The sequence below is a fragment of the Centrocercus urophasianus genome, unplaced genomic scaffold (assembly GCF_019232065.1).
Source record: "Centrocercus urophasianus isolate 14NV4802_14NV808 unplaced genomic scaffold, USGS_Curo_1.0 seq_18, whole genome shotgun sequence".
Taxonomy (NCBI): Eukaryota; Metazoa; Chordata; class Aves; order Galliformes; family Phasianidae; genus Centrocercus; species Centrocercus urophasianus.
In genome coordinates, this window is record NW_024884733.1 from 15,453,180 (window position 1) to 15,475,777 (window position 22,598).

Below are 22,598 nucleotides of genomic sequence, written 5' to 3' on the forward strand. Positions count from 1 at the left end.
GGATTTTTGTTAACAAGAAAATTGAGTAGGAACTGTTAACATGCAGCTTCGAACATCATCTACTAGAACTGAGTCCATCATTTTGCTTTGGAAATGAGCAAGAGTAGAATCGTTCTGACAAAATCACTTTGGTGTCTTCTTACAGGAAAAGCGACCTGTGACCCAGCCTCCTTCACTGACAGACTGTTCAGTGGTGTAAGAACTGTGTACAGCCCTCACTGTGCTGGAGTCTTAGAGCTAGCCAGCACAAACAGAGATCAAAGCAGGGCATCCAGGGAGGGGATTGTGCGAGAGCACAAAGACGACACAATGATTTCAGGCAGGTTTCTTTTTGTTTTTGTTGACAATCTTCCTGCAGATTGTTTTAAGGCTGATATAGGCTGTGCACATTCTATAAGGCCAGAGAGGAGTGAGAGTATGATGTTGATGTCCACTGATGAGGAATTTAAGCAGTCAAAAATGTGACTTTACTGTAGTCATACAGGTCACCCTGCTACACACTTGGGTTCAGCGTATTTTCTTCTGTACTCGTGGCTTCACTTAGTAGTAAGGCTTCCAAACACTTGAAGATAGGGCCTATTTTATATTACCATCCACATCTGTCTACATATTTCACTCAGGATTCTTAATGTAAAGTCATTGACTTGCAATCTTTTGCAACTACAAACAGTCCAAGCAAGTGGTTCCCATGCAGGTAATTCTGTTTCTACTAATAACAATAGTATTTTTTCTCTCCAGAAAGCAAATGATGTATAAACAGACCCTTTTTTGTTTAGGTGTTTGACAGAATGGATCAAATATGTGATTAGCGTACCATTTTATGACTGATTAATTCATTGAAAAGGGATAGTAAAAAGGATGTTTTAAGTGTAAGACTGCATCTTATTGCAGAGTAGACGTGGCATTTTTTGTGTATAGAGCCATACCTTCACAATTATTGAAAACATAAATATTTAATATGCCACTATTTCCTTTGAAAATTGAAACTAAGCCATAATGGTTAAGTTTGACATGCTTCTCAACCAATTCACTCTTTAAAAGATCTTTAACATCTAATTTCCAGAGCAGCTGTTATACATACAGAAACCATCTCCGGATCTCCCATCACCATTTTAGGCATGCTGAGCCCTTTTTCATTATCATGGTCACCACGTTCCTATTCTTAGTAAAGCTGCTTTGCAGAGAAGCAGCACGCTCTGCTGGGGCAGCAATCCACTTACTAATTTACAACTCCACCCACTAAATGCTACTTTGAATTATAAACTACCAAAGCGAGGCATATTTTTAACAGCCTCAATTTTTACGATCATGACTTATAGAAGTCAATGATGTTTTTGAAGTGCACAAATGCTAAGTTGTCATTCCAGGTTATTTGCAGAACATTGGCTGTTCTTTCACAGTAAGGTTTTCCTCCCTCTCTCCACTTGAGAAAGTCAGTGCACCAGTGTACTGCAAAATGCGTACCAATAATTCATTATTTTTTAGAGAATATAAATCCTAGGATATCTGAAGAAGGACCTCAGCCTAGAAGCTTTCAATTCTTGTGAAAATTCTTTGCCGGAGTACAGGCAAGCTTTCCTGACTCTGTCCTGAGCTTTATTTCCAATTTGTTTCTGAATTTCTAATCACAGAGTAGGATATCTGTTTTCTGATTCATTAGCATGATGAGGCACTGGAACATGCTGCCCAGAGAAGCTGTGGATACCCCCATTCCTGGAGGCATTCAAGACCAGGTTGGATGGGGCCATGGGAAGCCTGCATGTGGCAACTGGGTTGGAATTAAAGGAACTTCAAGATCCCTTTCAACCCAAGGCATTCTATGATTCTACAAATCGCATAAAACATAGTAATGACATGAAAAGATGTTTACATATTGCAGTTTAGTGTTGGATTTTTTTATGCTTAAATTGTATTGTGTAGTAGCAGGTAATTTGGGTGCAATTTGCTAGAGAAAATTTCTCCAGCAGCTCCTGGCTTCCATTTTTTTTTATGAAATCCCAAAGCTTGACTACAGAAAAGCATTCTTGCTCTGGAAGGCAAGGATGGTGGCTCTATATAAGGTTCAGGAGGATCAGAATTAGTGCTCTGTAGGTGGCAGCCTGAGCACCAATATGTTGATAAGAACAATCTAAAAAGAGGAAACTGGATTTCTCTGCAATTAAGTGAAAGCTGAATGATCAGGTTTGTCTTGCAAGAATTTTTAATTTTTTAAAAATTGGGTTGTTTTTCAAATTTAAATAATGTTCCTACTTTTGTTGTTCGGTTTTGCTAGGGTTTTGGTTTAGGAGGAACTTTACAAAGGTATTTCTGAATAGACAGAATCTTCTGGTTGCTGTACCAAGAAAAAAATTGAGTTCAAGTTCTAAAACTGGAGAGTTCATATAATTGTTCTGATGTCTGCTGAGGATGTTCCAAACCTTAATAATTTGACACATTTATACTCCAGCACTGACACATTCTATCAAATCTATGTGACTTGGAAATCAGTATTTAAATTCTTCTTTGCATACTTATATTTCATGAGAGTTTTCCTGACAAAACATTCAGAGATTATATTCTTGCTGATAACTTCTCTTTTTTTATGCTCATATAATAATGGAGAAGAAATGTGGTTGCCTCCTAATGACGTGCTTCAAGTTATTAGTCTTAAAGAGGGCGAAGGTTTATTTTTATTGTAACTATTACCAATTTGGTTTAATATTGCTTTATGATAGTGAACCTTGCAGAACCTTCATCGTGCTAATCACGCGTAAGTTCCCAAAGTGTGAAGAGATAGATCTAAGTGCTGTACAAGTGAATGAAATATTAAAAAGTTGGCACAAAATTGCCACATTTGATTCCAGATTTTAATGATTTAACATCTACTTTTGTCTGGGATTATGTAAATGAGATACTTCCAGCATAATTGTGAAGACTCATACTTGTAGAGTTCTGTGAAAGAGCAGATGGATTAGAGAAATCCTCCCAAGGTGAATGTCCAAGCTTTATTTACATATTTCTTATTTTGTATGAATGTATAAATAGGTGATGGGTGGTTATAATATCTTACTGTATCAAGTTGAACTTATAATGAGGTTATTTCTTTTATGATAGATGAGGCTTCTGATGGCACATAAAATATTTGATCATACTTCCTGAATTATCTTACTGTAGTATGTATTTGATTATCCATTCAGAAACTTAAGTCCTTGAATCTAAGAATATGGAATTAATTATCCTTGCTTAACATTTATCACACTGGAACAGATAAATTATCCTTTGAACTAGATTGTTTCCATACCAAGACATTATTCAGGATTAACAGAGTTATCAAAATGTTATTAACTAAAAATCCATTGGCCACTAAAAAAGCCTTTCTGAGTCAGTACCTGTCCCACAGATTTCCTTAAAATAAATGAGCTGCTCAGTTCATTCTGCTTCCACAACAGCTTTTGATGGTCTGTTTGTTACATGAAGGCGTTCCTTAGCACTGCAGAGAGCATGGCTCCAGGTGAGGAGTGACAAAGGTGCATTGGAGAGTTGCAGTCCCATGTTTGTATGAAAAATGGACAGATGTGCAACACTTTTCAGGTACACACACAAACATAAAAAATATTTGGGAGCAAAGTGAATGTCTGTGATTGTAACTGTTGTGCTCTAATTTCAAAACAATTTCAAAACACATTCCTTTTGTCTGGTATAGCCTATATTCATAGTTGAAATGGAACAATATTGTGATACAGAAATATCCTAGAACTGCTTGGTTTTGTTGCTTTTCTGTTACTTCCTTTTTCCTTTAAAAGTCTTCCTGGGGAAAGAAACTCACAAATTTGTGAACATTACTTGGAAGTTTGGCTTGGCTTCAGCTAGGACAGAGGGATGCTTTTTTGTTTGTTTGTTTTCCATCATAGTACCTGGTACGATGGTATATTCTGGTTTTAGGGGAAATACAATGTTGACAACACACCGATGTGTTAGCTGTTGCTGAGTAGTGCTGTACAGAGCCAAGACATTTCAACTTCTTGTACTATTCTGTGTACAGTTGTGGGGGGCTGAGGAGCACAAGGTGTTGGGATGGGCAGTACCAGGACAACTGATCTCAACTGGCCAAAGGGGTATTCCATTACATTTGACACCCAGAAAAAAAACTTTAAAAACTGTGGAGCTGCTTGGGGACTGGATGGGCATTAGTTGGTGGGTGGTGAGTAATTCCTTTGTGCATCATTTGTTTTGTGAGTTTATATTATCATTACTATTATTATTCTCCTTTCCCTTTTCTGTCTCAGTACATGGGGTTTTTTTTATCCCAACCCAGGTTTGTTTCCAATGTTGTTTCTCTCCCCCTCCCACTGGGAGGAGTGGAAGGAGCAAACAACCATGGTGCTGCTGCCAGTTTAAACCACAACAAAGTTGGGCACTGCTCATTCTATACGTACTTGGACATTCTATTTCTCTTAGTTGAGAAAGGAAAAAAGGCAAAAAATAAAAACAAGTTTTAATTCAGACAATGTTTCACATTACATTAAGCAGTTTTTGCTCATTTGCTTAGCACTTATACTTTTTTTTTAGTATGCCAATTCCATCAGTAGTGGCCATGGCTTTGTTAGTTTTTTTGTAGTTTTGCCGGTGATATCAACAAAGCCAGGACCATGTCATAACTTTCCCTACTCAGTGTACCTGCAGGAGATGTCCATAGCTAGATTCTGAGGGCTGGATTTTCGATTTATTCAGAACAATAGAGAATTGTGGACTATTTCAACTATTTCAACCTGGTCATAAACAGCCTGTTACTTTTGCAGGCAGTGATTCTGTTCCAGACCCTTAACTTGCCCACTTGAATATATCTCTATTATGTGCTCAAAGAGTCTAGCCTGCATTTCTGTGTGTCAGGCCACTTAAATCTGTCAAGTGTGAGAAATGATTTTACCCAGTATATTTCAACCTTTGAATTTGGCAAATTCAGTGACATCTTACACCACAAATCATGTTTCTCAAATATGTCCCTAATGATGTAAAATTCATAGAATAAGGCACCTGGTAACCATCTGACAGTGTCAAAGTATTTGATTTTAATTTTAGACCTCTTATTCCACTGTGTAAAACTTAGAATTGCCTTCTTATTTACTGTGTGTATGTGCTGGCAAATACAGAATTCATGTTTGATCTGCACACCTCTTTGTGGGTGACTATTGACTGTGACTGTATTTTTGGGATTAGAAACAACAGACTTACTGTACATGTGAATGTCTCTCAGAAGAACATGTTGCTGACAGCTGCTTTATTCACTGGGAACTAAAACATAAAAAGAAGTTATATTTAGATTCCATTGACTAAATATTCCAGGGTTTTTCTGTTCCTAGTGTAGACTTAACTTCAGCCAAAACAAAAGATAAATTGCTCTTGACTCTTTGGAGCATCTGCTTAAGAAACATGTTGGATAGCCTTTCAGTTGCATTAATCTCATTAATGAAAACTCTTCTTTTTAGTGAGTACATTGATTATATATCATATAAAATAAAGGATGCAATGACTGAGCTTGGTAAAATTAGATGTAAATTTGGTGTACTCATTGTACAGTAACACCTCATGTAAAACACACAGGGAAGGCCAGTCTCGTGGCTAATGCCCTGGTAAAAATTACTTCTTTATTCTTCCTGAATACTCACTGTATACAGGACTTTGCTCGCTTAACTCCATTGGCTTTGGAAGGATCACTTTCTCCAGTGAAACTTACTGTGCTTCAAGACCTAGAAGGCTTATGGAATCACCTATGCAATGTTGTACATTGTTGCAGAATCAGTCTGGAGTGAGATGATTTCCTGTTCTTGTAAACTCCAGGTCAACTCACTACAGTAATGGATCCTTTCAGATGGACAATCTCCTTATCATCTTTACAGCAGAGCTTGTGAGCTGTTGCAGCTAACTATTTGGGCACTTAGCCTCCTGCACATATATGTGTAGCCAGTGGATTTTTGCTTAATCTTCGCATTATTATCTTTAAACAATATTCACATTGAAATTCTGTCCTGCATTAAAGAATTGCTGTGTTCAATTCACATGCCTCCAGACTTAACAGAAATATTAAGTTTGAAAAATGCCTCTAAGGTCATCTAGTTCAATACTCCATCTACCACAGCTCTACTGGTCTTGAATTATTCTGTCGAGATTTGAGGTCAATATTTTGGGAGACAGGTGTTGTGTGGGAATAATGTTTTACTGTTACTGATTTTATTGTCTATAAATAGAGAACTTGCTTGGTGACACTGCCCCAACCTTGGGAAAGTGCAGTAAGCACAGACACTACACTGGCTTTCAACTGAAGCAGAAGAGAGAGAGAACGGCCAGATCCATTCCACTGTGTACATTTTCCATGGTTCAAATAACAGAAATTGTAGGGAAAAACAAATTAAGATTGCCAAATCTATTGCTGGCCTGTGTAAGACTTGGAGCTCTCCTTAAAGTGATTGTCATTGAAAGTCATTGGTCATGCAAAACTAGAAATTCAGAAGGAAAGTGCAGTAGAAAGGTTAGGAATGAAACTTCAAATCTGCCTCTTCGAGGGCTGCGGGGACCCTGCTATGCTGGGTGTGACTGGCAATGCACAGAAGCAGAATTTCAGGCATCTGTGAAGATGCAGTACCAATAAGCTAGGGGCATGGAGACTGTCAGCATCTGCAGGGCTGGGTGGCAGCTGGGCAGAGGCTGTCAGGTCCAAATCTAGTCCAGGCTCCTGAACTTGGTCTCAGCTGCTGGCTCCGGCACCAGAGGGTCTGAGTGGGAGGAGAAGCCTGTGCATGACAGTGTCATTCCAAAAAGTTATGGTAATGTACACAAAGCAGAGTTTGCTCTGTGGTTGGCTATAAAAATAGTGGCTCCTTTGAAAGATGTTTGTGTTCATGCATTTTAATACCATATTTTTAACATATTGGCATGTGCTATGCAATTTCACATATAGATTTTTTTTATATTCCAGTATTTTTATTTTAAATACAGTCAAACTCATCTTGCTAGTATTGCATGGGGAAAGCATTTTTGTCTGTTCTTCCTCTGATAGCTTTTGCTCTGGAGAATGATTTGAGACATCAGTTACGGTACAGAAGTGAAAGGAAGCAAGAGAGTCTTCTCAGCACTGGGTGACTGAGCACTATGCTTTGGCAAAACGAGCCTGAATCCAGCGTGCTGTCCCATGGATGCATTTCCCTTTGAAAGCTCCAGGAGTGTGCCTCAGAAACATAAGGGTTGAATCTGCTTTCCTTGTCTCTTTTTATTGGGTAACACCAAAAGAAAACATAAACGTGTTCAGTCTGTGTCAAATGGGAACAATTAAATACTTCAGTTTATTCATCAAAGAGAGAGATTTCAACATGAAGGCCATCTTGGTGTTGCTTTTTCTTCTTTGTAGAGATAAAGTGAAATGGATCCAGAGTCAGCAGGAAGAAAGAGGCTGGAGAGGAGCCTGAAGCACTGGGGCAGTTTTCTGCATCTGAGTTGCACTACAAGCAAGCAGATACCTGCAATTGTGACTGTTCAGCTTTTGGGAGAAGTTCTCAGAACACATGGCAGGAGTTAATTAGAGGAGAAAGATGGGTATTAGAGACCTAAAGCATGAATCAGACCTAGAGAAAGTCCAACCAGCTGAGCAGCATGTCCTGGGCCATGAACGCTGCTCACCTCTGGCTCCGTCCTGGAGCTCTGCAGTGTGTGTCCAGCCCCGGCTCCTGTCTGCTTTTCCAGAGGTATTTGGCTGGAAATGGGTCCCCCAGTGCTTGCACAGTGCTTGCACAATGGGTGCAGGTCCTCAAGCTTAAATGGAACATTGCCTGCTCCTGGCAGCGGGAGGTGAGGATAGGCCAGTGCTGATCCACTCAGGTGGGAGCTTCCCTGTGTTACAGCCTGCAAGGATCCTCCTGCAGATTCCCACAGATTGAAAGTCAGTACTAAGACTTCTTAAAACTAGCAAAATGGAAATAGAGTCCCAGAAATATGTTTTCTTCAGAGCTATGTTGTTTCAGGTTGCATGTCCTGTAACAAGTGCTAGATTTCCAGAGCTGGTAATGCCAAGGTTACAACAAACCTGACACATGAGAGAAATAAGCATAAACTTAACACCCAGGGGTAATTGCCCTTGTGTATGTTCTTTTACTGCCAAACAAGGAAAAGGGACAATTCAAAGCACTTTCTCAATCTTTTTCTTGTTTTTGTCTTTTGGTTTGCACTTTGTGTTGACCTAAGCCCATCAATGTGTTTCATTTTTGATTAGCTATCAAATGTTGCTCTCAAGAACAAAAAGAGGAAAAAATCTATTTCTTTTACAACAAAGCAAAGCCTTTCACTGCCTGGAGAAGTGAAAGCTCTGGACAATGTTCACCCACACATCTTCCCATTTTGATACAGAGGAAGCAGGCTCTGCTTTAAAAAAGTAACGTATGAAGAGCAATGGTAAGTTCAGTAGCAATGTAAGCAGGGAAATCAAACCAAACATTGTAAGAACAGCAGTTACAAATATTAGTACATCTTTACTTACTGAATGAAAAACCATTGCTGGGTATGGTGGCAGGAATGGGGAAGATTTGGTATTTTCATGCATGCAATACTGTTAGAGAAATGGACTGCAGCTGAGCCATCCCTGAAGCTGTGAAGGTAGAAGAGGCAGTAATTTGGTGGTTCTAGGTGCACCGAGCAGCAGGACTTGGCTTTGAACAACAGCAATCATTAGGTGGAATGAACACAAGGAGGGATGGATGCAAAATATCTTCAGAGCAATTAGGGGAAAAAATGCTGGAGAAAAGCTTGTGCCAAAAGAGAAATGGCAACTTTATAGTCCTCAGGCAGAAGAGAGCACAACTACTTCCCTCTGCCATGTCCCTCAGAGGACACAGCTGTCACCTGAACATGTGGAACTTCTCTGCTGTAATGGGACCGATTCTTCCAGTAGAGCAAGGATTTTCCCAAATGGTCAGGCCAACAGACCAGAAAAGTTACCAATAAATCTGCCCTGGGACCAGCTGCATCCCATTTTTCAAAGACAATGTGCAGAAAAAAATGTGAAGGGCAGCAGCAGTGTGCACGACCCCCACGTGTGTGTAGTGAAATGTGGTGCGCACACAGCCGCTGCTCAGCAGAGGCGCTGGAAACTTGGAACGGCTGTCAAGGGATGAGGCTGAAGCTGCACAGAAACATCCAATCAACACATACTAAGCAGGCAGCCTGAAGGACTGCTTGAGATAGAAGCCAGAGTTCCCTTCAGAGCAGACAGGAGGACCGCACAAACATTTCTGCAGAGGTTGGCAATTTGTTCCCTTCTCTTCAGACGGTTTATGACAATTTGTGGTCATTAATTTACTACTACTGCAATGACCTCAGTGTGATTAATAACACAGGACTTGCATCTTTCTATTAAAAGACTCACCCCAGAACATCCTGGGATCCCAACAGCTGGAAGCAGCCTGCTAAGGAAGTTTTTTTTCAGGATTGGATGCAAAAGGTCATCAGAAAACCAAATTAGTGTTCTGTATTGCACAGGCACTCAGTTCCCTCAGATGAGGTTGCAGCAAATCAGGCTCATCACGTGCAACTTCTCCCTGCTGCCAGAGACCAGTTAAAATATAGAAGGCACATGTTATTCAATGACTTGCCATAGAAAGAAAATGAAGGGCTGTGTAATGGGGGAAGGCTCAGAGTTACTGTTGTATGGAAAGTTCCTCATGCTCCACAACTAATAGAAAATGGTTTGCTTGGAAAACTGTAAATAAGAGAACATATGGCATAAATTACACCACGAGGGCTAAGCGAATCTTGAATTCTAAACATCCTCTTGGGTTAGACCTTCTTCTTAGCAGTCTTCTGCTGTCTCTAGCATAAGCTGATGCTTCAGTAAATATTATTATACTGGAAGAGTTTGTTTTGTTTGGAGGTTTGATGTCAGAGAAGCAATTCCATTGCAGCAAGAGGCTGCTCAGCAGTGGCACACCTGAACACCCAGCACATGGGGAGAAAACAGCAAGTCTGAGTCCTGGCCTGGGGGCTTCCAGCAACCATCAGCTGTGCAACAGGGGTGCTCGGCTCTGGCTCTGTTTGGAAGACAGAAGGACATTTGCACAAGATGGAGTTGCGGTTATGAGTCAAATACAGCTTCCTAGGGGCATGCATTGCATTAGAGGAACCTTTCTCAAATCTTTTAAGCTATTGCCAATTAACTTACACATCATTTTACACATGATATATCTTGAATTCCCAGTGGAACTCAGTCAAATAAAGGAGATCTGATCATGTTTCTGGAATACTTTTGATTTACTAAGTGCGTCCTACAGTGAGCAGAATCATTACCTGCCCTGTGCTTTACATCTAAACACACTAGATTGTCAGTAAAATCATCACTAAAATTACAAAGCTCATGGAATTTCTTTCCTTAGTTTTTGCAGATCATTCAGACTTAGCAACGTCCGCCTAATAAACAGCAAAAACAGTTTCTGTTGATGCTCTTCCTGTTTTGAATAATTTAATCTTATCTTTAGATAATTATTTGTTTTATTAGCTATTTTATTGTGAATAACAACTATGTTCATAGCATTTTTGTGCTCCCATTACCGATATGCACCTGAAACAGAGGAATACATTCTCCAGAGGTGAGGCCATCTCCATTAGCTCCTCCCCAGGGAAAAGTGACTGCTTGTTCCCTGTGCGTGCGCCTCAAGAGCAGCTCAGAGTGCCCAGGCAGCTTCTGATGCTACTTCTCTCTGCCTGATAGAGGTTTATCCATCCTCGTGCACATCTGGTCTGCATTTATGCACTGTAGAACATGGAAAGTAAAAGCTAAACACATGGATTTAACCTATTTCACCTAAAGAGGTGAAAAGTGGGTGTTTAGATATTACTGGTCTGTAGCTGGCAGTTGCTTACATACTGTGTAAATATCCAGGCATCAAAGCGACCAAGTGTGGACCCACAGTGGTGGTGGGGCCAGCAAACAGATACCAGTAGGCTCTTAGTGCCTGAATGGCCCAGGAGAACATCTTGGGCACAGCTTCTCTGGTGCAGCACTAGTTCCAGGCTGTTCTGAACACGGTGCAGTGGTCTGGCACAGAAGGATCACCTTGGTATATTATGTTTTGGTTATGCACCACTTGTTGTATTATAGGCTTGCACTCAGGTTAGTGAAGCAAACCCAGAGCTGGAGGGCAGGTGGCAGAAGCTTTTTGCCATCAGCCAGAGCAGGGTAGTGCCCATGGGGCCAGGCAGGGAGCAGAGAAGAGATGTTCACAGCCATGAAACATAGAATTATAGAATCGTTTGAGTTGGAAGAGACCTTTAAGTTCATTTAATCCAATTCCCCTGCACTGAGCAGGGATACCTACAGCTCATTCAGGTGCTCAGAGCCCCACTAAGCCTGACCTTGATTTTTTTCAGGGATAGGGCATCCACCTCCTCTCTGGGCAACTTGTGCCTGTCCAGCACCACCCTTATTGTAAAAACTTCGTCCTTATGTCTAGTCAATCCTCTACTGGGGTCTGCAGATGGCATCTGCGGGCACACCTTCCCTGTCTCTCCCACACACATCAACTTTTTGATTTCTGCAGGTCCCAGCTAACCATTAGTGCCATAACTCACATCGTACTGGGAGATGCTGTGGTGACAACCAGTATTATAAGCAATTCAGAACCGACTTTGGAGTGTACCATTTATGCTGTGAAGCAAACCAGACCTGCACCTGCTTACACCACTGTATTTATCCCTTTTTCTAAGTAGCTGTTTCATTAGCAATTGTTCATTCTACTTTAAAAGGTGTAAACAGACAGATGGCTTCACCACATAAATCATTTTCACATGAAGATAGATGTGCTTTCTGCAGAAGTGAAATTTATGCCTTCTTTTGCTTACTCCTAATAACAGGAATGTGTATGCAAATTTCCTGTCTCCCAATAGCTACAATAAATTACTCTGGGGCAGTTGAACCCCTTCCAGCTTGATACAGAAGTTCAAAGGAAAGGCAAATATATCTTTTTTTTTCCCTGCAAAAGGTGAGGCAGGTGCTCTCAACAGCTTAAGTAAAGGTTTTAACCCCATGTTAACAGATTTGATGATACTGTGATTTTGATTCTATAACACCTCCTTGCACATAGATTGCTATTCAATAAGCAGGCATGTAAAATTTACATAAACACGTAAATGACACAGGTACAAATAAGCCCCCAAATCTAGACTGGTTATTAAAGATGTTATTGCCCTCTATATCAGAAACAACCCCATCAGCAGCCCTTGGTAAAGCTTCAGCTGAGATTTGTTGCCTCTGATTGTTATAGTCAGTCCCAGTCAATCCCTTTCCCTATATAAACCCCAGGCCTGAACGGGTCCTGTTGCTGCTGGGGTGAGGTGGCTGAGGTGTTCTTCTAAAAAAGCCAGCTCTTGTCACCTGGGTGAATGTGGATCTTGTGCAGCTGTTTTGGGTGTCTTCTGGGAGAAGCAATGTTCAAGTAAGGCTGTTATATGTTGTGACTAGAGTACTGTGCCTACGGGGGTTGGTATACTTGAACTAAATTGATTCTTTGTAGAATGATGGTGCTTTTTTTTTTTTTTTTTTTTTTTTTTTGGTCTTTCTTTTGGGGGATAGATGGATGTACTTTTTCCTGTGTCATGTGATGGTTTGTTGAACCAGTGCAAGTCCTGTAAAGGGAGTAGGCTCTGAGCTGTTGTTTGGTTCTTTTCTACTTCTTGCTTAATTCACTAAGTTTTATGTGGGTGTTTGGAGATTTGTTCTGGGCCAGCCATGATGTTAAAGGGGTGTTTTGCTATCTCAGTGCCTTGCTGCTGTATGTAACTCTTTCTGTTATCATATGCGTAAATATCAAGAAGTAGTAATGCATGAGCCTGTAATTTCAGGGCTGTGCCATTTTGTTTCCTTCTTCTGTTTGTTTCTCATAATAGTGTTTCTCCTGTAGCCCTGGTGTAAAATAAAGGAGTAAAACACATTGATTTGCTGCAGAACTTTAAAAAGCAGCTGAATGTTATGATTCCTCCACCTATATGGTATCAGTGTCTGTAAAATGCACTGTTTGTTCAACTCTGTCAATTGCAGAATGCTTGTGAAAGGAACTCCAGATAGAAACTTCAAATTTTGCAGTTAGTGAGAAGAAAAAAAAAAAAATGGCCCAATAGATAAAATATGCCATAAACAACATGCTTCTAAGTATTTCCTATTAGTTCTCTTGGCACATACTGAATGCCCACCAGATGCAAGGGAAGACCTGCTGCCTGCTTTGGTGGTGTATGTGCAGCTGCACCCCCTGAGCTTTCACCGCTACTTCTAGCAGTGTCACACTGTGCGCAGGACCTTCAGCTCTGAGTGATTTACCTCTGCTAATTTGGACTTCTGCCTGTTGAAATAGGCCCTCATTTGTCATATCCTGCATATCTTTGCCTCAACCTGCTCCGCAGGAAGAATTAGCTTTGGTAATTTAAAGCTCTCTGCAGGTATGTCTAGCTATCTCAGCTACCTTTTTTTTCGGGGTGCTGGATTAGTTAGACTGATGGGGCCTGGAAGTGTTTATTATTTTATGACTTTTCCTTAGTTGTTTATAAAAGCCAAAGTACTTTTGATTTTACATAGTACTGAGAAAAGCCTTTGTTGCCTCTCAAGGTGAGATGTTCTTTTTGTTTCAGAACACTGGCAGGTATGTGAGCCTAAATGGGCTGTGGAGGTGTTCAGAAATAGATATTATATCCTGTGCAGTCCTACCCTCTAATATGATCACAAGCTTTATCCTGCAAGTTGTGCTGCCTGCTTTCAGCTCAGAGATTTAAGGGCTTTGTTTTTCTGATTGCTTGTTAAAAAATGTTAATGAGCTGTTAGAGCACTTTACAGAAAGTAAACTTATTTAAAACTAGAAATGTGTCATTTATCTAGCAGATGGGCCAGGTTTGAATGAGGAATTGGTGTCCATAGGTGTCATCTGCATGACACCTATGGAGATGTTGTTCATAAGTCTAAGGGTAATATTTGGATTTCTAGACTATGCTCCAAGAGCAACTGCTGAGTGCATGTATGTATGGTGTGTTGCAAAATATCAGTGTCCAATGACACATCTGCTGTGGAGGAACGGACAGATCATGCTGTGGCCTTTTGAGGTGCATCCTTTACTTTCTTGTGTGCCATTGCTAGAGAATAGGCAACATTTTGTGGCAGGATGATCAGATTTGACCTTCTGTATCTGTGGCAAGCAAGCTGAGACCCTGGCATTCAGGCACGCTACAACACCCTCAGCATTGCTCACTGAATAACACCAACTTTCACCCCTGCTCAGTGCTGGCAGCATTTGCATCCACAGTGATGGCAAGAAGGATATCTCCTGACAGAGAAGGGGAACTGGTCAGCAAAACTGATCTGCTGAATCTGAAGTAGCAATCTTTTTCCCTTCACCACAGGAAATTAGACAATGGTGAATTTACCTCTTTTTTTTCCCTTGAATTCATTGCTCAGCAAGAAACTATTGTAGCAAAGCACTCCTACTGTTTTGGCATAACAGCTGCATTCTTCCTTGACCTGAGAGTATCATCTTGGATACAGTACAGGAGATATGATCTTTGGAGACAGAAGAGCACTAAGGGGAGGGGAACAATCTTAAGTGTTTTGCTGAGGAGAAAGGATGCTTTGTCCTGAAAAGCAACTTGAATCGTAACATGTTTACATCCAGATGGTCTGTTTGGCCAGCAGTGCAGGCTGGTGACTTGCTTCATGCAAAGCAGCTGAGGCCTGCTGTCATCTCTTCCCATGGTTGCTGGGTGGTGCAGCACTGCCCTGAGCCACCTGTTGTGGCAGAAGAGGAGGTGAATTCAGTGCTGGGTGCCACTGCCGTGTCCAGCCAGTGCATCTACTCCTGGAGTGGAAGCAAAAGTAGGATTCACAACAAGTGATTAACTTGCACAGAGGTCCTCTGTAAAACTGATATTTAAGTAAAAGAAAATGCTGGAAGCTCTCAGCTCTGCTTTCTACTGGCCCTGTCAGCCTATATTGTTATCTGTGTAAAGGATTGTATGGTAACTGTTGAGTCACAGCCTGCACCACTGATTGAGCACCTGGGGAAAGGATCTGGTCAGTCCTGGGAGCACAGGTGAAGGCAATTCTCCAGTGTGATGGAAGGGGTAGAGCCTGGTTGTATCTTTCTTAGACCTCGTTTAAGGGCTGACTGCCACTAGGGAAGTATCTCTGGTTAGAGATCCCTTTCTTGCGGAGTTTCTATTGTGAGCCTAGGTCTTTGGAGACTGGTGAGCCCTTCTTTTTCTTTTGTAATATCCTCCTATTGTGCTGGTCCTTTTGCTGTTACAAGGAATAAAATGGCAAGTATCTAGAACTTTTGCTTTCTCAGAGACTTTCTAGGTCTGTAGTAGACAGAAGTAGGGCTGGCACATGCTTTTTGCAGCTGCATGTGGGGACTGCCAGGTGATGGATTTGCATTAAAAAGAAGAGATGTGCTGGATGCCTTTGGGGCTCAGCAGGAAGATCAGCAATGAGTAAGGACCATCCTGCAGGTCACAGCCCTGCTGCACCCAAGAAACTGGTCACTGCTTAAAAATCCTTTGCTTGGAGAACTTCTGTGACAAAACACAAGGCAATTGAATTAGATGTATCACAGCAAAAGTGTATATGACAGTAATCTCCTTTTTCTCCTCCAACCACTGCATGAACTCAAATAAGTCTTACAGTTAAATCTAGTCTCTGCTAGTAATCTCTCTGGTGTCTATAATAAAACTGTGGATGTGATGTTACAGCAGTACTCATAAGCTCTGATGGTCCTATGTCAAAGCAAGAGCCACTTCATGTCTTTCAACACTTGCCAAGGGCACCTGGGTAAAGGCAGGCTTGTGGGAGGGAGGGAATGTGGGGATTCTATGCTGAGGCCCATTGCAAGTCTGAGACTGTGGCTTGATCTGTGGGCAGGCATGCAGTGTTCCTCCTTCCTCCTATAAATATTTTTTCTTGATTAATGGTCTGTATCTCCACTTTGATTTTAATGGCTTAACTTAGAGCAGTGCTATATATTTGTGTCTCTACAGCCAGCAAAATGTCCTTAATTATATGTGTCCCTATATGTCTGAGGAAAATTTCAGGTTTGAAAACGAAGAGAAGAAAGGTTCCTATATTTGTAGGGCTATGCCTGTTGGAGTTCAGCTGTTTGAGTCTGATGGCCTTGTTCTGATGTCCATAGATCTGTCACCACCTTCCCTGTATGGGAGTGCTCAGATGTGATTCCTGCAGGGATCATGTTTGTAATAGTTAAGGATATCTTGGTTATCCTGATTTCATGAAGTGGAGACCCCACAGCCCCTCAAACACAAACCAGTAGAAAACTCCCTGCTGTGAAAAGCACTATCACTACAGTGTTCATTACAAGTTTTCAGTTGTATTTGAACGTTTGAGCAGTGCTTGACCATGCAAACTAGATCACATTTAGATGTGGCTTGGTCTTGACTATTGTCTGTCAAATATCTTCTCTTTGTACTCTTCTCAAACATGCCATATTTTCTGATCTTTTTGTAGTACCTGCTCAGACACTTTCTCCCTTTTATTTTTTCCATAAATAATCTGCACAAAGGCCGCATGTTGTCATTTCCAGAGCCCATTCCAATCAGCTTCCCACAAGAAAGTCAGAGTTCACTCTCCTCTAGAGTAAAGAGGGAACTTGCCAAAACTACATGGATTTCTCTTTGTTTTTAGTGTATGAGCCACAGCCTTTTCCATTTTCCTGTCTAAAACTGCTCTGGAAAACTCATCAAGAAGATGCATTTGTTCATTTTAAAATGCTGTTGAATCAGGAAATGAAATGAAAAAGTAATTCATGCTCTATGTTTTCTGGTGCTTTTTATTTAATGTTCTAGGAGATAGTTGTTTGCTTTGTCACCAACTCAGTTCTGTGGAAATCCCAAACAAGATATAAATATTTAATGTGCTTCATAGATATCAACTGATTGTGTTGGATCATTTAATGCCTTTCTATTATGGACATGGTGTCTGAGAATATGATGAAAAGTACCTGCTAGCTAAGCTGAAATGCCAGATGTGAAGAAATCTTGTTCATGTACAAATTTACTATAAAGAAGACACCACTTCCTTCAGTTTTTCTTTCTAATGTCATTTGTTGGCTGAAGCGTTTCTTAAGATGTGGACCAGACTCATTGTTATTAGGTGAGCTGAAAAAGATGAATAGATGACAATCATCAGGAACTCAGTAGCCCTGTTTCTATGTTTCTCCTTAATGCAAATCTAAAAAATACAGTAATGAAAATTGGTGCAGTTAAGGAGGGGAAAAAAAAAATTGAAGACAGAATTGACTGAATGTGTGATACTCAGCTGGATTGAGTAGCATGTGGTACTTATAATGAAATATGTTCCTATGGTCTTAGTTGTGAACCCAGAGCTCAGGCCAGAAGCTGCTAGCAGGGAAGACCTGTCTCTGGAGCTTCACAAAAGGAAGCAGTGAAGCAGCCCTGTCTGCAAGGTCTTAAAAGCAAACTGCCATACTTCATTCTCCTTGAGAAAGCAAACAGTGTCAAGTTCAGAGTGAGAAACTCTTTTTCTTAATAAAGAGATTAATGCTTTTCTAAATAAACATGGCATTGCTAACGTCCAAGTTGGGCATATATCATCTTCCAGATTTAAAGGTGTTAGAAACTGTTTGTGTGAAACTATGGAGTCTATAAACTAACCTTTCAGAGGTTTGGGGGCAAATTCACTATTATAATTTTTCAATTGCATGACCGGTCTGAAAAAAAAAAAAAAAAAAAAAAAAAAAAAAAACTTAAAAGCTATCCTAGTGTAAGGTGATACCTCACAGTGGAGTTAATGCCTCTTTAGTGTCTTTTGTTCTGGTAAATACTAGATGTAGCTCTAAGAATTGCTGTGGATTAAACGAGGTTCTGATATGCAATGTTGTTTGGCTCCAGTAATTACTTCTGCTTTCTCCCCCTTACTGAAGGACGCTCAGCTGTCAATGAAAGTAGAAGACCAAGCAATATGCTGACTATTCTGGTTTCATGGTTTCATATAGCAGAAAGAGAGGGGGGAGAATGGATGGGCGTAGTGCAGAGTCTGAGCTCAGTGCAGTAGAAATTAAATGCAAGAGTGAGGCTCCTGGTGATTCTTGGAACAGGAGGTAAAGTCCAGTTAAATGGGAATGCTAAGTGATTCCCTGTTAGTAGACTCTGGCTTTTTAAAATTGAGAATGAAGATCATCAATGGGCAAAATATTGCTGGTTGCAATGTTGTTTTTTTGTCCAGATACATGAGCTCAAGTGTATGATGTAGATAATAGTGTGGTGTTCAATCCAAACAATCAAGCAGTGAAGAAGCTATCATAACACGGCTAGTATTGTTTGGGACGATCAGCTCTTAAGTCTTACGGACTACAATACATTAAGAAAGGTAACATAATTCCAAGTGCCAACATCTATCAAGTTTTTGCATTTCTAATACTTAGAGCTACACAAACGCAAACTGGGAAGGAAGCAGTTGTGACAAGAAACTGTATTGCAGCACTATGATAATAAAAAAATAAAGACACCTGCAAGGTTTCAAAGTTCCAGGCTGCTGCAGTACAATTGTCTGATGCTGTCACTGTGTAGAGCAGCTCTGGAGGAGATGAAGACACATTGAATGAGATTAAGCAAGACCATGTGTGTGTTTTGTGTCCTGTGGAAACCCACAGTGTTAGCTGACAGTGCTTCACTAATGTGTTTTGTCCAGAGCAGAGACTGTCAGCACAGCCAGCACCTACCTCCACTTACCCTATTCCTCTCCAGCTCTGGAAGGGTCACTGGGGGAAGTGCTCTGGCACACCCCTGCACAGTGTGCTTCCCTGCTGCCAGGTTATGTCTGAGGCCAGGGAAAGCTGCAGACTCGTAGCCCTCTGTGCATACGGACCCTTAGAAAAACAAAAAAGTTTGAATGTAATTGTGTTGGGTATTTCGTGATTTCTTTTTCTACATTATATTTTCCTGAGAAATATAAGGTTGGAGAACTGGTTAATATTCTAGACTAGGAGAAGAAAATCAATGAATGTGTGTGTATATAATGAGTTCAGAGCTGCTGTTTTTCAGTTCACTGTAGTCCCATATCTTAGTGCATGTGCGTTTAACTGTCTTCCAAACTGAAAATTTAATCATTAAGGGTTCCCTTGCTACACATTATTTCTCTAAACAAGAGACAGAAGTATAATACGGTATTACCCAAGTCAGTGATTGCTTCTGATATGTTACTTAAAACATGCCAAGGACATTAGCTACCTCCCAGCCAAAAACTCCGTCAGAAATAAACATTGATCAGACAGAGTTCTGCATTAATTTTTAAAAAACATAACAGAAAGAGGCAAGGAGGTCCAGAGTTTTCCCCTGCTAGCCAACAGCTTCCACAGTGGGGAAGAAGTACATTTTCAGTGCTTACTCTTCTTTATCTAAATAAAAGTAATATTTGTAGTGGTGGATAAATTCTGAAGAATTCTATGATTCAAGACTTTTCTTTCGGTAAAGAGCTTGGATGTTGTACCTAAGATGGCAGAAATGCCTTCCTAGGGTCATGAGCTAAATTAATCTGTCTTGATTGGTGTTTTGGCTGTACTACACACTAGGTCTGAATGCAGCCCATGGCTTTGTGCTCTTGCATTATGAAGTGGCATTCGCTGTGTGCTTATACAATATGCAACATCTAAATTAACCCCGTGTTTTCAGTCATCTGACATACTTGCAGGTTCTCCACATTTTTATTATTTGGCTTACAGCTAATTACTCTGGATACATCCGACTATCAGTGCTCTTTGTAAACATTCCCTCTTCCAAGTACTCTGTATCATCTTCTTCATGGAAGACTGTCAAATGACTGAAACAGCTGAATGGGAGAGCTATAGAAAAGAATGGAAAATCACGTCTTGTCAACAAGGAAGTGACTAGCTTTGTTAGCAAATATTTCTCTTATTATGCGTTAGTTATTTACACATTTGAAGTGATGTGTTACCTGCTGCAATGCAGAATGAAGATCTGAGTTTTTTTCCTGTCTGCCTGCCATGCAAACTGGCTTCAGTACACAAGTTCCCATAGCACAGAAGTAGCTCTGGTGCCTTTAGGATTTTTCCCACTACCTGATGTTCTGCCAGCAGTCAGTTTCCAGTGCCAGGACTTCCTCAAAAGTATCATCAAAATACTAAATGAATCTTTTTTCTAACAGATGCATGCCTTCATCTGCGTTGATTGACAGCTGTGCCCTACACACAGTACTAGAGAAGAACATGCCTGCCTCACCATTATTAGGACACACCACTTCCAGATAATACAAATGAAGATTGGGAGGATGTTTCCTATCACTAAGTTTGCTAAACCAAAGGCCTCTGAAATCCATTCCATTCTCTCAAGCATGGGAAATGGAGCTTGAGGGAAGGTCGTAGCTGGCTGTCAGAAGCACATATTAAGTACTTATCCTCTCCAACCAAGTTTCTGGAATCTGGACTTCTTCCATGAAACCCATGTCTGCATTTGACAGTTACTGGGATTTTCATAAAGTTAACTGGACCTGATAGAAGAGATGCTGCCAAAAATGAAGGATCTGTTCATGTCACTGAAATATCTGGTTGGATTTGGAGAGAAGATTTTATTTCCTTCAAAATTTAGCCCTTTTCTTTTTGCCCTCAGGAATTTGCTCCAGAGGAGTGGTGTTCTAGGACTGGGGAATGCTCCAGAGGACCTGCCTAGACTTTCACAGGAAGTCTGCTTGTAAGCAACCTCATACTGCCTCAGTGAACTGGGAACCCCTTCTTCCCACCACCACACAAAAAAAAAAAAAAACCATACAATAAAATATATAAATTATTAAGATAAGGGAAATAATTTTCCAAAAAATAATTAAAAAAAAATGCAAAACATCATAAAAAAAAAAAAAAAAAAAAGGATATTTGCTAACTTTTTAATGTGCATTTCAACTATAAAAATATCTTCTAAGATAAGAGTTGCAATTTGTGAAGGAATAAAATATTTTTTTTAAATGTATTGAGACAAATTTTGTTCTGATTCTCTAGCAGGCAAGTAAGAGTGCTGTTGTATTAGATATGTAACTTTGAAATCACTGCAAGTTAACTATTAAGGCAGAATACTTTGATTTGGGAAGGAGCAGTTAGTTTACATGTGTTGGAGAAGTGAAGTCAAACATCTGATAATCATAAATGTCCTTTTTATTTTTTTGTAACCACATTCTATTGCCATAAATACTTAGGGAAAAAAACTGCTCCCCAAACCATAAAATATAACAAGAACAAACTACAGAATATTCATGCATTTTTTTTCCTCTTATTGGCTTTAGGGAGGTCTACATTTTGGTCTGTGAATGTCTGTCTCAGCTGGATGGCTTCAGAAAGTTTTGTATTGCCCTGTCAGTTTCCAAAGGGAGATGAAAACCATATTGTCGTGCCTATGTTTGAAAATGGAGACCAAGTTAAGGTTTGGCATCACCTGCTTCTGAAAAAACATCTGAAGTCTGTCTGTGAAGCAGATTGTGCAGTCTGTGTCTTGCCTTTCCCCTAAAATTCTGGTAGGTTGTGAGGCTTTGAAAACATAGCAGCTCCGTGTGAGACCTTGCAGCTTTCTGCAGAGCATTCCCTGGAAGATGCTGACTTGTCTTAAGGGGAACCTGAGCACCAGGAGAAGCTGGAGCCCATGAACCCATGATCCTGCAAGGACTTCAGTGCACACTTTGCAATGCTGTAGATAAAAATTAGTGCTGGTGCTTTGACTTACGAGGTTTGGACTTTTCAACTATAAAGATGTTCACTAAAACCTTTGTGTATGTTTGGGTCAACAGTGTACAGTTACTTGCATCATCTGTTGTTCAACTTTGATGATTTCTAAGCCAACGCTGCATAATTCAAGAATCATGAGGTTTTTATTGCTCTCCAATAAGAAAAATCCAGGCACATCTGGCCTAAGAAGTTTGTTTGATCCAAGTAGAAAGTCTCATTTTTCATATTTATCCATCCCTTCTCTCTACTCTTCTTGATGCTTTTATCAGAGCTTATCATTTTGGTCAGTTCAACTCAGAGAAGTCTCCATTGTGATGTGGCTGAAGATGGACAAGTGGGGATGAGTTGCTCCAAAATTACTCTGTGCCTGCAAAGACCTACTCCTTTGCTTTCCTGTAACAGAAGTTCTTGCTCACATATCTGATCAACTGTAAACAACTGAAGAGAAGGGTTAAAACCTTAATCTCTAAAAATAATGTAATGAAAATACCCTATTAAAAATACCATGCTATATTGGTGGTACAGCTGTAAAGGATTTACAAAAATTAATTGTGCTACTATTATAAAAATATCAGCATTGAAGTTGGTGCCAGTGTATTTTGGTCTGGGATACCACATATTCAGCTGTCTGGTATTTTCAGAAAAAGCAATCTACTTACTCTCTTTCTATAGAGAAACTTTTTCCTGTCACTATATATGTCTCATTTAGAATGTTTAATTTGGAAATTGAGTGTCCGTGATGCAAAAGTATTAAGTCCTACTTGAAAACAGTTTTGGCTTTCTTCTTTGATCCAGAGGTATCAAGAAAAATAAGTCGCAGATTCTTCCTTCGCTGGGAGTTAAAGTGCACTG